The sequence below is a fragment of the Pezoporus occidentalis genome, unplaced genomic scaffold (genome assembly GCF_034315485.1).
Source record: "Pezoporus occidentalis ecotype Australia unplaced genomic scaffold, CSIRO_AGI_Poc_V1 ctg54, whole genome shotgun sequence".
Taxonomy (NCBI): Eukaryota; Metazoa; Chordata; class Aves; order Psittaciformes; family Psittacidae; genus Pezoporus; species Pezoporus occidentalis.
In genome coordinates, this window is record NW_026915877.1 from 2,464,195 (window position 1) to 2,477,216 (window position 13,022).

The 13,022-nt window shown below is 42.7% G+C and overlaps 1 long non-coding RNA gene across 2 annotated transcripts in view; it reads right to left on the bottom strand.

The window, feature by feature from the left end:
• Positions 1–702: 702 nt before the first annotated feature.
• LOC134173669 (uncharacterized) overlaps positions 703–13,022 on the bottom strand; it is a 43,556-nt gene continuing 31,236 nt past the window's right edge. For both annotated transcript variants that reach the window (XR_009968349.1, XR_009968348.1), the window contains 4 exons: positions 2,294–2,375; positions 1,398–1,462; positions 963–1,033; positions 703–842 (listed from right to left, as the gene is read on the bottom strand). This is a non-coding gene — a long non-coding RNA (uncharacterized LOC134173669). The remainder of the gene's footprint in view (positions 843–962; positions 1,034–1,397; positions 1,463–2,293; positions 2,376–13,022) is intronic.

The window sequence follows — 13,022 nt, forward strand, 5'->3', positions numbered from 1 at the left end:
TCAGTACATGAGATAGATAGCAGATCATTTGCGTACCCACAGCAACTACAGATGCAGTCCTCCTTCACCTCAAGTTCAAAATGCTTTAAAAGTTATTGTATAATCCTTTATGTTGAAAAATTCAATACTGAGAACTTAATGCTACTTTTTATATTCAGATCAGTCAGTACCAGTACCATTATTGCTCTGATTTTCCTAATTAGTTCATTAAGTTGCATAATAATTGGTTTACTGCCACCAACTTTTTATTATGCTAGAACTGTGAAAATTAAATTGATTTAGGGCCTTATTCTGATCTAGTATGCTTACTCACTCACATATCCTGGTGCTTGTTTCAGGCTTTTTTTCCTCCTCATCTCTCAAAATCTGCATATTTTTCCCTAGTTTCACTTAAAATGCAGCCCATATTCCAGTTTTATATAGGTGGGTTTCAGATGTGCATTTTACAAAAATAAACAAATAACCAAAGCATTGCCAATGGAAAACATCTGCCTCTCACCTTAGGAGGTCAAGATAAAACTCAGTGTGTGAAATACAACTTACGAATTTGAATTTATTTCTATTGTGTTAATGACATATATCAATGCCTTGACATACAAGTATCTGGCATTATAATAATGGGGTACCATCCTAAAAGAGATGGCTCGTTGCCAAAACATCCAGACAAAAACATGATGGACCAAATGGAAAGGAATAGGGCAACTATCTGTTGCTAACCTGTCTGAGTAGCATGATTTATGGTAGCAGTACAACAGAGATGGCAGCAGGTAAAACTCAGTACATTTCTCTCTGGAAGGCAGGAGGAACTACATAGTTGCAAAGTGTCCATTCAATGCAGATGCCTGGTGCTATAAGAGGTATAGGAACTTCAGGTCAGGAAGGTGGTTTGGATTTTTTAAAAATTGAACATGAACCCCTATTTATTCAAAACTATTTATATGGATGGTTGGAAGAAGACTTACTTCTTTCCAGTACATAATAAAGCTGTAGCACCCTTGTTCTGAGTAGTCACAGCCAGAACATAGCAGCAATGCTACACCAAACGATGCAGGAAGCATACCCAGACACAAGTTACAATCAGCTGTGGGCACCACTATTTTAGAATAATGTAGAAGTGAAATTACATGAACAGGTGAAGTAAATTACTCTTCTGTCATTTCTGTTGCTTTCCCAAAAGCCACTCTGCCAACACAGAACAAGTAATGGTTCATCTCTTCCTCCCCTGTGTGAAGAATGCAGGGCAAAGAAAAAGAAAGAAAAAATCTGTAAAGTTGCATATTTGCTTATAACTTGAGGCAGTTACTGGTTGGAGGCACTTCTGCACACTTGCAACACCAAAGTTTCAACAAGAATACCTGCCATTTCCTCCTGTGGCAAAAATAAAGTGATGTCCACACCTTGTAGTCCCCAATGGTCTAATCCATAAGCCCAACACCAAGCTGTAGTGGTAAAATGAATAAAACTGAAATGAAAAACAGCAGATAGAGGCTGTTTTCATGAGTTTTTGATACTCTTGGCCTGCTTCTTTATTTTTGGCTGTCAACTTTGTGGCTTTTGGAAATGGAACTACACAGACACTATGCAAATTGAATATTCCCTCCAACAGAAGCAAGGAACTGACCTTTGTGCAATTGTTTTAAAAGTTAAAAGTTTATTGAGATTGCAAACAGTTTAAAATGTTATTGGGAATGGAATATGGTGCATTACATTCTCATGTTTACCAGATGGCTGCCTTAGACAGATTCCATCAGTTATGCCGTTAACACTTCCAAATGAAGAGACACCAGTTTAGAGATGGCTAAGACCTTTCAGTCCTCCCTGCCAGAAACACCTTTTCCCTCCTGGGTTCCAATACACAATCATTGCATTTATTGCTCTGGACCATCAAATTCCAAAACTGTTATGCCAGCTGACTGTTGTCTACTCTCAAAACCTCTCTCAGATGACAAAACACTCGAGTCATGAGAAATTTAGTTAAAACCTTCTGAAGACACAGTTGACAGATTCTGACTGTTCTTAAAGCACCTAGATGACTATGTCATTGGAGTACAATCAGAGAACCACTGTCAATCCCATTTAATATACTCATAACAAACCTGAAGTACAACATTCAAGAGAAAGGGATTTGTCTACTGATACTGTGCTACACAACAAGTTCTGGAATTTCTCTTTATGCTGAGGTATATCAGCTCACTTACTATATTAATACTATCTTACTATATTAATACTATAATTTTCTGGAAAAAGGCTATTGAGTCAAGAGCCAGTTCTGACCATGTAATATTTCACTTACATTACTCCATTTTCCCTGTTGTCCCAGAATAAGGCCTCATTTGATGAACATTTTTTCTTGCTGATGTAAATATTTTCAAACACTGCAATAAAAATTTCATTACAACAGTGATTGAGATGTTTTGGGTAGTTTTGCTAAAAAGAAATGATATGCACATTTTTTCAAATATACACTTGAAGGGAATGATGTGAAGTTAGTGCTACAATAAAAATGTAAATAATATTCATTATAGTTCATAGATTTACTGATATCATCTTTATTGACTCGATAATATTGAAAAACGTAAAAATAAATATAAAATTATTTTGGAAATACATCAGTACACCTTATTTTATCATTATAAAATAATAATGGAAAATTTCTTTAGGAAAAAAATGACATTTACAATATATGAATTTGCTTATGTTTTCCACAAGTGTGATGTTACATAAAATTAATGCATATAATTAATGTTCCTCTGTTTATGAGCAGCATTGCTTTATTCTTACTGCATACAATGTCTCAGTGCCAAGATATAATATAGACCCATTGGATCCAATTTCCCTACAATATCACAACATTTTTATGGTTTCTTGTAACCATCTAAATGGTACTATTTGAATGATGTTTGTCAATGAATCTTGTAGCTTAATTGCAAGATAAGTGTTTCATGACCTGTTTCTGAAGTTAAGCAACATTTATATCTCACTTGAGCAAATATAACTTTTAGGATTGAAATGCAGTATTTGATGAGTTATATACTGGACATTGACAGATGTCAGATATGATTTGGTTTTCCATATGCCTGATCAAGTGAAAAAATAATCTCTGATCAGGTTTCAAGAATATAATACAGAGACTTAAGGAGCTGTAGTGCCAAATGAGAAGCGTCATGACTATACAGCACAAAGCCCTAATCCGGTAAAATATCATTCTGCCACTTGAAAACGGTTCAAATGTGGCAAGGGGTCATAGAATCATAGAATCATAGAATGGTTAGGGTTGGAAAGGACCTTTAGATCTTCTAGTTCCAACCCCCTTGCCATGGGCAGGGACACCTCACACTAAATCACATCACCCAAGGCCTCATCCAACCTGGTCTTGAACACTGCCAGGGATGGAGCATTCACAGGTTCCCTGGGCAACCCATTCCAGTGCCTCACCACCCTAACAGGAAAGAAATTCCTCCTTATATCCAATCTAAACTTCCCTTGTCCTTTCACTACAGTCCCTAATAAAAAGTCCCTCCCCAGGATCCCTAAGGCCCCCTTCAGATACTGGAAGGCTGCTATGAGGTCTCCACGTAGCCTTCTCTTCTCCGGGCTGAACAGCCCCAACTTCCTCAGCCTGTCTTCATACGGGAGGTGCTCCAGTCCCCTGATCATCCTCGTGGCTCTCCTCTGGACTTGTTCCAACAGTTCCATGTCCTTTTTATGTTGAGGACACCAGAGCTGCACACAATACTCCAGGTGAGGTCTCAGAAGAGCAGAGTCAAGGGGCAGGATCACCTCCTTCAACCTGCTGGTCATGCTCCTCTTGATGCAGCCCAGGATACGGCTGGCTTTCTGGGCTGCAAGCGCATACTGAAGCCGGCTCATGTTCATTTTCTCATCAACCAACACCCCCAAGTCCTTCTCCACAGGGCTGCTCTGAATCTCTTCTCTGCCCAACCTGTAGCTGTGCCTGGGATTGCTCCGACACAGGTGTAGGACCTTGCACTTGGCATGGTTAAACCTCATGAGGTTGGCATCAGCCCACCTCACAAGCATGTCAAGGTCCCTCTGGATGGCATTCCGTCCCTCCAGTGTACCAACCAAACCACACAGATTGGTGTCATCAGCAAACTTGCTGAGGGTGCACTCAATCCCTCTGTCCATGTCAGCGATGAAGATGTTGAACAAGACCGGTCCCAACACCGATCCCTGAGGGACACCTCTCATTACTGGTCTCCCGCTGGACATTGAGCCATTGACCACAACTCTTTGAATGCAGCCATCCAGCCAGTTCTTTATCCACCGAGTGGTCCATCCATCAAATTGATGTCCCTCCAATTTAGAGACAAGGATGTGGTATGGGATAGTGTCGAATGCTTTGCACAAGTCCAGGTAGATGACATCAACTGCTTTACCCCTGTCCATCAGTTCTGTAGCCCCATCATAGAAGGCCACCAAATTGGTCAGGCAGGATTTCCCCTTAGTGAAGCCATGCTGGCTGTCACCCAGCACCTTGTTGTTTTTCATGTGCCTTAGCATGCCATCTAGGAGAATCTCCTCCAAGATTTTGCCAGGCATAGAGGTGAGACTGACAGGTCTGTAATCCCCTGGGTCATCCATTTTCCCCTTCTTGAAAATGGGGGTTATACTTCCCTTTTTCCAGTCATTGGGAACTTCACCTGACTGCCATGATTTCTCAAATATGATGGGCAGCGGCTTTGCAACTTCATTCGCCAGCTCCTTCAGGACCCACAGATGGATCTCATCAGGACCCATGGACTTGTGTACATTCAGATTTTTAAGATGGTCTCGAACCAGATACTCTCCTACAGTGGGAGCAAGGTCTTCATTCTCACAGTCCCTGCGTCTGCCTTCCAAGACTTGGTCAGAGCCTTTGCCAGTGAAGACTGAGGCAAAGAAGTCATTCAGAACCTCAGCCTTCTCCAAATCCTGTGTAGCCAGTTCTTCCGAGAGCTTCCTGAGGGGGCCTACGTTCTCCCTAGTCTGTTTTTTATTTGCTATGTACTTGTAGAATCCCTTCCTGTTATCCTTAATACCCCTAGCCAAGTTTAATTCTAACTGGGCCTTAGCTTTCCTAACTTGGTCCCTAGCTTCCCGGACAACATCCTTGTACTCTTCCCAGGCCACCTGTCCTTGCTTCCACTTATTATAATGCTCTTTTTTCATTGGAATTTTCCTCAGGAGCTCCTTATCCATCCAAGGAGGTGTCCTGGCCCTCCTGCTGCATTTCCTTCTAATTGGGATGCAACACTCCTGAGCTTGTAGCAGGTGATCCTTGAATATCAACCAAGAGTCTTGGGCTCCCCTGCCCTCTAGGGCTGTATCCCATGGAACCTTACTAAGCAGGTTCTTGAAGAGGCCAAAGTCTGCTTTTTTGAAGTCCAGGGCAGTGAGCTTGCTGCACGCTCTTCTCACTGTCCTGAGGATCTCAAATTCGACTACCTCGTGATCGCTGCATCCAAGGCTGCCCTGGAGCGTCACATTTCCAACGAGCCCTTCCCTGTTGGTGAGCACGAGGTCAAGCATGGCACCTCTCTTTGTTGGCTCCTCTATTACTTACAGAAGGAAGTTGTCTTCCACACAATCGAGGAACCTCCTGGATTGCTTGTGCCGGGCTGTACCTTCCTTCCAACAGATTTCAGGGTGGTTGAAGTCACCCATGAGAACAAGGCCCTGTGAGCCTGAGTTTTTTCCTACCTGTCTATGGAGTGCTTCATCCGCAGGTTCTCCTTGATCAGGCGTTCTGTAACAGATACCCACAGTAATGTCTCCCATAGCTATATTCCCTTTAACCCTGACCCACAAACTCTCTGTGGACTGGTCACCTGTCCCCAGACAGAGTTCCATACTCTCCAGCCTATCCCTAACATAAAGGGCAACTCCCACTCCCCGGCTGCCAGGCCTGTCCTTCCTAAAGAGCCTGTAACCTTCCATTCCAACACTCCAGTCATAGGAGCCATCCCACCATGTTTCAGGGACGCCTATTATATCATACCCCCGTAGACGTGCACAAATCTCTAATACCTCTTGTGTGTTCCCCATGCTACGGGCATTTGTATAGAGGCATCTGAGCCGAGCTCCAAATGAAGCCGGCTCATTGGCTGGAGCGGCTGGGATATCTCTACATTGCTCCAAGCATTTATTATAGGTGCTGGTAACTGACTGGGAGTGTTGGAAGGTAATGATGCCCCCCTCCCCCAACACAACTAGTCTGGCAAGCCTCCTACCAAAACTGTTCTTTCCCTGCTTTAGACCAGCTCCACCAGCCCCCAGTAGACCTGGCCTACAAACTTGGGTCCCGTGTTCTAGGCACCCAAACCCCTGACTATGACACCACCCTTTTAACCATTTATTAACCTGTTCAATCCTCCTAGCTTTTTTTAGGTCCTCCCCTATATCCTGGAGAATTGATGAAAAGACTATCTGAGCTCCAGAGCCCCTAACCACCTCCGCCAGGGCTCTGTAGTCCTTCTTTATGTTCCCCAGGCTACCACTATCTACATCCCTAGCACCCACATGTATCACCAGAAGTGGATAATAGCCCCTTAACAAATTTTGTACTAGACCAGGCACCATCAGCCTTCCTCCAACCATCATAAAACCAACAGAAATTTCTCTGAACTATACAGCTTACGAGGATTCAATAATGGGTAGATGCTGACTGAGAACAAATCAATATTTCTAGACAACCTGGCCATGGCCACCCGTAGAATTCCTGGTCACATCTCTGCTCCACAGCCTCCGCTTTCCCAGTCATAACAAAGCAAGTCATGAAACAAAAGCCAGCATTTTGATACTGGCCATGAAAAATCAGAATACTTTTTTTCTGAAGAATTATTTTAAATAAGCTCTGAATATCAAGAATTACACTGTTCCCATTTCTATAAACTCCATACAGCTGTAACCTTTAACCCAGCCCTGTAATCAGCTCTGGGTAGAATTGAAGTATGACACCAAATCCTGGTATAAGCATTTTGTTTTCCTACAGTGGATAAACAGGCATCCTTCTCTGTGCATTCCTCACTGGATTTTCAAGCCTTTGCCAAGTATGATTACACAATTCTTAACTAAATATTTGCCAACTGCAGCTGCCATACTAAGCGGTGCTGCTTGAAAATTCCTTCAGCAAAAAGAAAAATATATTGTTACAGCACTTTTAGCATCTTTTACTTTTATGAAAAAAATCCATTTAGGAGTATTAGATAGCATGTAGAAATGAATAAGAACTTTAAAATATATATCTATCAATAATTGTATATGTAGTGCACTTACTTTAACGAATTGTTGCACAAACTACATAGACAGCATTTTTCCTGTGAAATCATTACACTTAAATGAACTTTTGACAATGTATTAATTACAAGGACATGACCACATTTATTTTGCTGATCCAGTAATTACATGCATTAAAGAAATATTTATTCAGAAATGATGGTGCACTTCAAAACAGACTTTTATTGCCAAATTACATTTCCTGTATACAACTGCTTCTTTGCCATTTATGAGCCTTTGCAAACTTTTACAGAGGGCAGAAAGGGGAACAAAAATGCTTAGTAAACTCTGGGCTGACAACTTTCTCTGCACATTTGAAATGATCAGGAGTCTCTTGGTCAGACATAGATCTCAGGCTGCACGGAGAGGTTGGGGCAACTTTGTACACATTTGTCCTATCTGGGTTTTACACTGCTGTTTTATGAGAAAAATGTAAGAAATAGGTTCAATAATTTTCTTTCTAGCTGGCAGAATTTTTTTTTTACTCTGGACATGAAATTAATGTGACCCAACATTCTTGTTATTGCAATACTGAAATTATACATTTGACTTTCTAGATATGTATACAGCCCTGATAATAAAGGTTTTCGCTATTGTAGCATGCCTGACCACTCATATGCACAGGTAAAATGGAAAAGTATTTCAGTCTTTGCTCTTGTCACAGACAGAGATACAGAATTATAGATAAATTGACCATCAGGTTTATTTCTTATAGGACAAGGGGTAACGGTTTTAAACAGGGGAATTTCAGCTTGGATATAAAGAAGTTCTTTACTGTGAGAGTGGTGAGTCACTGGAATGGGTTGCCCAAAGAAGTGATAAATGCTCCATCCCTGGCAGTGTACAAGGCCAGGTTGGACAGAGCCTTGGGCAGCATGGCCTAGTGTGAGGCACCCCTGCCCATAACAGGGGGCTTGGAACTAGATGATCTTAAGGTCCTTTCCAAACCAAACCACTCTATGATTCTAAGATTTTGCAGTTTGTGGTTGTCCTGGGTTCAGCAGTAGCAGTCTTTCTTTTTCTCCTTCTTAGTAGCTGGTGCAGTGCAGTGGTTTTGACTTTCTGCCTGGGAACAGCACTGTTAACACCGATGTTTTTAGTTACTGCTCAAATGTTTAGTCTGACCAAGGACTTTCTGAGTCTCATGCTCTGCCAGGGAGGAGGGGATGCTGGGAAGAAGCAGAGATAAGACACCTGACACAAACTAGCCAAAGAGGTATTCCATACCACAGCACGTCATGCCCAGGATGTAAGTGAGAGTTATGTGGAAGGGCTGACTCACTGCTCAGTCGGGCTGGGTATCGAGGGATGGTATTGTATTCTCTTCCCTTGTTATTTCCCTTATCATTATTATTATTGGTGGTAGCAGGAGTGGGTTTGTGTTATACCTTAGTTACTGGACTGTTCTTATCTCAACCCGGGGGAGTTACCTTCTTTTGATTCTCTTCCCCATCCGTCTGGGAGCAGGGTTGGGGAAGAAAGGGGGGGAGGGAGTGAGAGGGCTGCGTGGCTGACTAACAGCCTGGGCTTAAGCCACAACAGTGGTGCAGCCTTTGAGTTTTACTCAACATTAAAACCTGTGAGTGACTCAAATAAAACCCCCAAAGAGTAAAAAACAATAGGTATCACCTCCAAATCTAAATCTAATATTTCATTTTAGCCAGTGTACATAACACTTAAATTTTCATTTAATTTCTTATTTTCTTTTAAGGCCATCTTGTGCTGTTATATTTGATAGCTAGTGAAAAAACCTGAAATATTCTTACTTGTATCACAATCTTTCCATTAAGCAAAGGAGAATACTTTAATGAAAAGAGAGTATTTGTCTAAATAAAAGTGACACATTTCTGTCCTTTTGCCTAAAAGGATGTTTCATAATGCCAGGAAAGGTATTTATGTAGTCCTCTAAAAATGACCTGTTCTTGACTATCAGCAAAACCAAAGGTCAGAGTCACAAGAGAAAAAAAAAACACTGCCATGTTGAAATAACCTAATTCTACTCTATAGTTGTTCTTAGCAGTTACTATATAGACCTGGCTTTGGATTTTTTTTTTTTTTTTGCTTACTTTCGTTTTAAGGAAAACTTGTAATACAAGTGAGGAAAGAATAAAATTTGAAATTATGAAGGAACAGCCTTAATTATCATAACAACACCAGCCAAAAGAAACAATTTATTATAAAAGAAGGAAAGTCACCCACTATAAGTGTCTTTCACTAAAAATACAAAGGAAAGCACTAAGGGAAACAAGCACTGTGGTACAAATATTCTGTATGGAAAAATGTGGTTTTATATTCACTCATGGTTAAAGTCCCTAGAGCAAAGGGACGTTTCCTACCCATGTGAAAAGATTTACTCATGCAACTTGGTGTGCAGAATGTTATTCCAAGGTAATGGCGACTGGTCTATTGTATTTCTACCTTAAATAGTTTAACGAACATTTTTTCTTTGACTGACTGAGAAATCCTTTGAAAAAAAGTGAAATGTATCAAACAGATAGATGGAGGGACTGTACTAAAAGCAAACGAATACTGATATAACCAATCCTTATTTACTTTCAACTGCTACATTTTGATAAAGTCTGCCACAAAAGCATGGTTACTTCATAATCTCTATAAACCAGTATAGAGGAAAAATATAGGAATTTCTGTTAAAATGTAGACTAATTTAATAATTTGTTTTACTCATTACTAGCATATAAATACATATATATATATTCCACAAAAAAAAAATCATTAAAATTGTGGGTTATTTGCTAGAGCTGACATCAAAAGAAGTCTCTGGTGGCAAATACATCAAGCTGATCTCAACATTACAAGCTCTTTTTCAAACCAAATTTTAACTTTTATAGTTTTCACGATTTCTGGCAATTGATTTTCATAGCTATCTAAATTCTACTGCTGTTGTCTTATGAATAATCTTAATTTTCTGCATAGCATTTACAACAGCAATGTAAATGCCAAGCTACTACTTCTCTTCATATCCAATCAACAGTTTCTGAAAGAAAAATAATTATTCAAAACACAACTGGCAGAAAGCTAAGAAAACCTCTGGCCAAGGACTTAACCAGCTGATTCTCCTTTGCTATACATGATTAACCTGCAATCCTTTCTAGCAAAAGTGCTGTCTAGACTACATAATCTATATTGCTACCAAAAAATAACCATTTTCTACCCACTGCCATTGTCAACAATAAGTATTTGGTTAGGAAACCCTTGTCTTCTAGACATTTGTCTGAAAAGCTTTTCTTTTAGAAGCATTAGCAATGAAGTAAGTAGAAGACAGTAAAAGACAACCATAGTGACCGTAAAAATATTTTTCAGCTTTTGCTTTCTCAGGGACCTATTTCATGGTTTGCCCTGACACCTAACAAAGATAATTGTTCAAGCTATGATATTTCACAGGTCCACTACTACTACTATTACTTATTCTGCCTCGATTTTATAGCCACGCTTCATACAGCATTCCTGAACTATTTCAGCAGCTCTCTAGGAACTACTCAGGCCAGCCAAAAAATATGTAATGTTCAAAGAGCACTCTTATAAACAGGTATGTTGATGGCAACCTTTCAGGATATAAGTTCACATGGTACTTTGTAAAGTGCTCTGACTCTCATGGACACCGGCTTTGGTTCTGGACATTCTTTCTCTGGCCTTGAACAAACATCATTCTTACAGTCCATTTTAACTACCTGTCCTGGGTTCAGCAGTAGCAGTCATTTTTCTCCTCCTTTGTAACTGGTGCAGTGCTGTGTTTTGACTTTCAGCTTGGGAACAGAGCTGATAACAAGGATGTTTTGGTTTGGCCAAGGACTTTGTGAGCCTCATGCTCTGACAGGGAGGAGGGGAAGCCAGGAGGAAGCAGAGACAGGACACCTGACCCAAACTGACCAAAGAGGTATTCCATACCACAGCACGGCATGCCCAGGATGTAACTGAGAGTCAGCCGGAAGGGCTGGGAGACTGCAGGGTTGGAGGAGGTATCGGTCGGTGCTTGGTCGGGCTGGGGGGGGGGGGGGCGAGTTATCGGTCGGCTGGTGCTGAGGTGTTGTATTCTCTTCCCTTGTTATTTCCTTTATCATTATTATTATTGGTGGTAGCAGTAGTGATTTGTGTTATACCTTAGTTACTAAACTGTTCTGATCTCAACCCATGGGAGTTGCATTCTTTTCGATTCTCCTCTCCGTCCCTCCGAGAGCAGGGGGAGGGCAAGAAGGGGGGGGTGAGTGAACGAGTTACCTGACTGGGTTTGAACCACGACAGCTCTCTTTGGCGCCCAACGTGAGGCACGAGGGGTTGAGATAACAACAGATCTGACAGGATTAATAGTCACTCGTCACAATGCTGATTTATTGGCTCTCAGAGTTGCTCCTCTTGATCTCACAGTTTCAGAATGCCGTACATTACTTAGAGCCGGTATTTGCTGTGTTAGTGTTTATCAAATGTGGGGCTTGGGCTAAGGTTCTTGTCTCACTGTGCTTTATGGTGATGACTTGTAATACGGGTGGGCTCCAGCAGCAGGGCGGGACGGACGTGGCCGTGGACTTGTACCTGGCCGTCCGGCTGCTCTTCACCGTCCTGGCCCTCGCCCTCGCCTCTATCTTCGTGAGGCCGCGGGGAGCCGAGGAGGAGCGGCCCCGGGAGCCGGCGGCTGCTGAAGCGGCCCGGGAGAGCGGCCCCGGGGACCAAGCGGCGGCGGGAGCGGGGCCGGAGGCCGCGAGGGGACGGCTGCCGGTGGAGGAGGTTGAGGAGAGGAAGGAGGCGGCTGCTGAGCAGCGGGAGAAGGCGGCGGAGGAGCCGAGCCCCGCGGCCGAGCCCCGCGACGGCCGAGCCCAGCCCCGCGGCCGAGCCCAGCCCCGCGACAGCCGAGAGCATTCCCCGGCAGCCGCCCGCCGAGCCCCAGGAGGATGCAGGAGACCACGCAGCATTTCCTAGCAAGGCAGAGGAGGAAGAGCTGGACTCAGAAAAAGAGAAGCTGGCGGTGGGAGAGCCGGCAAGCACAGCAGCTGCACCGGCCCCAGTGACAAGTACAGCAGCTTCGTTTGAGAGTTCTGGAGGTTTTGAATGGCCTTTGGGTACCCTTGGGACCTGCCTGCTGATTGTGATGGGGATCAGCATGTTGGCACACACACAGACTGTGTTCTACCCACGACCATTTTGTCTGATATCAAAAGTTAAGCAGAGTCAAGTTTGGGTCTTGTCTGGGGTTGGACAACAATATAGGGGGACCAAGAGGTTTTCTCCAAGGCTAGACAGTCATGAGTGGCAGGGTGTGTGAGACAGTATGGGCAAGTATCTAGTCCACTGGGCCCCTCCAGTGCTTTGGAAGCTTCGGAAATGGAAGGCAGCTGCATGGAGTCCCCAGCAACAAGCTGCAGAAACTGCTTAAGGGGACAGTGAATTATTTTGAGCCTGGTGGGACCAAGAGATGGCACTTCAGGCCATCAGAGTATATTGAAAAGATGCAACATATGGAATAAGGGGTGGATAATGTCCTGGGTTCAGCAGTAGCAGTCATCTTGGTAGCTGGTGCGGTGCAGTGGTGGACTTAGCAATGGACACTATTGCCCAGGTTATTCACGAGTGTGAGCAAGTTATCGGTCGGCTGGTGCTGAGGTGTTGTATTCTCTTCCCTTGTTATTTCCTTTATCATTATTATTATTGGTGGTAGCAGTAGTGATTTGTGTTATACCTTAGTTACTAAACTGTTCTTATCTCAACCCGTGGGAGTTGCATTCTTTTCGATT